The following is a 4,433-nucleotide window of genomic DNA, read 5'->3' as shown; positions in this document are numbered from 1 at the left end:
TGGTGGATATATGATGGTAAGATATGGCAGCGGTGGTGGTATATGGCAGCAGTGGTGGTATACCACCACCGCTGCCATATCTTACCATCATATATCCACCACCAATCCGAGTTCTTCTCATATTAGTTTTGTTTTTGAGATCCATATATTTTCCGATTCGTGTTTCCTTGCCTGAGTAGGTTTAAAAAAGAGTCTGGAGACCCCCGGGCAGTTTTTAGGCCAAAATTTCGGCGACCAAAAATATTTTTTCCCTATCCTATTTTTAGGTCCCAGGGAGCGTTTTGAGACACTCGCCATCATAGTGATTTTTTGTCGCACTTTTTCGTCGTCGCTGCCCTGATTTCCGAAAAACAATTTCAGAAAAATTTCGTGCCTATCCTGTTAGTTTGACTTGGGATGAGTTTTGAGACACTTGGCATTATAGTGATTTTTCACAAAAAAAAGGAGCGCAAAAAAAGAGCAAAAAAATCAGAGTGTGCTTTTCCCTTGTTTACGTGTCGCGTCGTGATTTTGTTCGTGTTCTAGGCTCGCGTCTCTACTCCGGTCTAGCCTAGGACCAGCACAGTACCGTCGTTGAGCGTTTATTCAACCTTGCATCTTTGAATTGATTATTGCTAATCTTTTGCTACCAATCATGACAGGTTCCAGAGATAGAAGTTCTTGGACGAAGAATACATCTTCACCATCATGAGAGGTGGGACCACACACACAAGCACATGGTTGATGCGGCTTGAACTACGTTGGTATTTCCCCAAAGAGGAAGGAATGATACAGCACAGCTATGGTAGGTATTTCCCTCGGTGATGAGACCAAGGTTATCGAACCAGTAGGAGAACCATGCAACACTATGTAAACGGTACCTGCGGACAAAGAACAAATACTTGCAACCCGACGTGTAAGAGGGGTTGTCAATCCCTCCCGGGTAAAAAGATAGATAAATTCGTAGTAGATTGGATAAATAGAAAACATGAAATAAAATAAATAGTAAAAAATTTCAGCAAGATATTTTTGGGTTTTTGGATTAATAGATCTGAAAATAAAAGCGAATAAAAATAGATCTGGAAGGAAAATATGATAAAGAATAAACCTGGGGGCCATAGATTTCACTAGTGGCTTCTCTCGAGAAAAATAGCATACGGCGGGTAAACAAATTACTGTTGGGCAATTGATAGAACTTCAAATAATTATGACGGTATCCAGGAAATGATCATTATATAGGCATCACGTCCAAGATTAGTAGATCGACTCCTGCCTGCATCTACTACAATTACACCACACATCAACCGCTATCCAGGATGCATCTAGTGTATTAAGTTCATGGAAAATGGAGTAATGCAATAAGAACGATGACATGATGTGGAAAAGATCTATTCATGTAGGAATAGACCCATCTCATTATCCTTAATAGCAATGATACATATGTGTCATGTCCTTCTATCATTGGGATTGAGCACCATAAGATCGAACCCATCACAAAGCACCTCTTCCCATGGCAAGAAAAATCGATCTAGTTGGCCTAACTAAACCAAAGATCCGAAGAAGAAATACGAGGCTATAAGAAATCATGTATATAAGAGATCAAAACTAAAATAACTTTCATTGATAAAATAGATCTGATCATAAACTCAAAGTTCATCGGATCCCAACCAACACTCCGCAAAAAAGATTTACATCAAATAGATCTCCATGAGACCATTGTATTGAGAATCAAAAGAGAGAGAGAGAGAGAGAGAGGAAGCCATCTAGGTACTAACTACGGACCCGAAGGCCTACAATGAAGTACTCATGCATCATCGGAGAGGCACCAATGAGGATGATGAACCCCTCCGTGATGGTGTCTAGATTGGATCTGTGGTTTCGGAACTTGCGGTGGCTGGAATTGTGTTTCATCGACTCCCCTAGGGTTTTTGGATTTTTGGGGTATTTAAAGAGCAAAGAGACGGTACGGGAGGCGGCCGAGGTGAGCACAACCCTGATGTCTACTACACAACTTTATTATTGTAGACTCGTGTTGGGCCTCCAAGTGTAGAGTTTTGTAGGATAGTAGCAATTTTCCCTCAAGTGGATGACCTAAGGTTTATCAATTCGTGGGAGGTGTAGGATGAAGATGGTCTCTCTCAAACAACCCTGCAACCAAATACAAGAAATCTCATTTGTCCCCAACACACCCAGTACCATCTGAAATTGTATAGGTGCACTAGTTCGGCGAAGAGATGGTGATAAAAGTGTAATATGGATGGTAGAAATATATTTTTATAATCTGAATAAATAAAAATAGCAAGGTAGCAATTGATGAAACAGAGCACAAACTGAATTGCAATGCTTGAAAACAAGGCCTAGGGTCCGTACTTTCGCTAGTGCAATCTCCCAACAATGCTAATATAATTGGATCACATAGCCATCCCTCAACGTGCAACGAAGAATCACTCCAAAGTTCTTATCTAGCGGAGAACATAAGAGGAAATCATTTGTAGGGTACAAAACCACCTCGAAGCTATTCTTTCTGATCGACCTATCCAAGAGTTCATACTAAAATAACACCAAATAATTTCAGATTCATAATACTCAATCCAACACAAAGAACCTCAAAGAGTGCCCCAAGATTTCTACCGGAGAAACAAAGACAAGAACGTGCATCAACCCCTATGCGTAGATTACCCCAATGTCACCTCGGGAATCAAGTGAATCAATATGATACCCCATTGTCACTACGAGTATTCATATGCAAGAAATATATCAAGTGCTCTCAAATCCATAAAAGTATTCAATCTGATAAAGCGAAATCTCAAAGGGAAAACTCAATTCATCACAACAAGATAGAGAGGGGAAAACACCATATGATCCGACTATATTAACAAAGCCCGCGATACATCAAGATCGTTACATCTCAAGAACACTAGAGAGAGAGACAGAGATTAAACACATAGCTACTGGTACAAACCCTCAGCCCCGAGGGTGGACTACTCCCTCCTCATTGTGGTGGCTGCCGGGATGATGAAGATGGCCATTGGTGATGATTCCCCCCTCCGGCAGGGTGCCAGAACAGGGTCTAGATTGGTTTCTCGTTGCAACAGAGCCTTGCGGCAGCGAAACTTCTAATTTCGGATCTCCTTGAGGGTTTTTGGAATATTTGCGAATTTATAGGGCAAAGAGGGGGTGCGGGAGGCCACCGAGGTGGGCACAACCCACCTGGGCGCGCCTGGGCCCCAAGCGCGCCCTGGTGGGTTGTGCCCCCCTGGGGCACCCCCCAGTGCTTCTCTGGCCTGCTGGATGTCTTTTGGTCCATAAAAAATCCACAAAAAGTTTCACGGTGTTTGGACTCCGTTTGATATTGATTTCCTGCGATGTAAAAAACAAGCAAAAACAACAACTTGCACTGGGCACTGGGTCAATAGGTTAGTCCCAAAAAATGATTTAAAGTTGCTATAAAATGATTTTAAAACATCCAAGAATGATAAAATAAGAGCATGAATACTTCATAAATTATAGATACGTTGGAGACGTATCAGCATCCCCAAGCTTAATTCCTACTCGTCCTTGTAAGTGCATCTAGTGCCACCCCTAGTTGGTTTTGGAGTATTGACGACAAACTTGGTTGAGGGACTAATGTGTTTGTGAGAATTGCAGGATAACACAGGTAGTAGTCCCTTATTGATTTGGTTTACCTACCAGAGATGAACCTAAAAATGTGTGAAGACATTGAAGACAATGGTGGTTCGTGAAGACATCCGCGATGAACATTATGACTTGTGAAGACATCAACTTAAGGCTATGGAGTGCGAATACATACTTGTTTTGTAGTTTCCATTTCTTCTTTATTGAGTCATAGGAACCACTTTACTGTTAAGTGGGGTCCAAGTGAACAAATTCAGAGTGACTGATGTGATGCTCAACCAAAATCCTATGTCTTCGAGCGAAGACGATGAGAGTAAATCTTATCCAGAGTTTGATGAGTCAGCTTTGCTTGTAGCCCAAGTAAAGCTGTCGCGTGTGTTTGAAATCCGACCGTTGGACACGTGTCGGTTCCTTAGTGACCCCGGGTCATTTCAGACATATCAGGTCGGTTTGCCTCCTGGCTATAAATAGCCGACCCCCTACACCATAAATTGGTGGCTGCTCAGAGTTACTGCACGACTTTTGTCGTTTGAGAGCAACCCACCGCCGAAGCCTTTGAGAGAGAGATCCTTGCGAGGACAAATCCCAAAACACCCAGAGCCAAAGAGTGTTAGGCATCACTGAAGTCTTTCTGTCCGCGTGATCTGAGGACTTGTTACACTTGAGGACTGTGAATCCTCCAGCCGGTTAGGTGTTGCGTTCTGAGCATCCAAGAGTCATGTGGATCGCCAGTGAACGAAGTCTGTGAAGGTTTGGAAGTCTACCTTGAAGACATATTAGAGTGATTGGGCAAGGACTGGGTGTCCTTAGCTCAAGGG

Source organism: Triticum aestivum, chromosome 2D (assembly GCF_018294505.1).
Source record: "Triticum aestivum cultivar Chinese Spring chromosome 2D, IWGSC CS RefSeq v2.1, whole genome shotgun sequence".
In the NCBI taxonomy this organism is placed as follows: Eukaryota; Viridiplantae; Streptophyta; class Magnoliopsida; order Poales; family Poaceae; genus Triticum; species Triticum aestivum.
The sequence above is the reverse complement of the archived record's forward strand: the minus strand, read 5'-3'. Positions refer to the sequence as shown.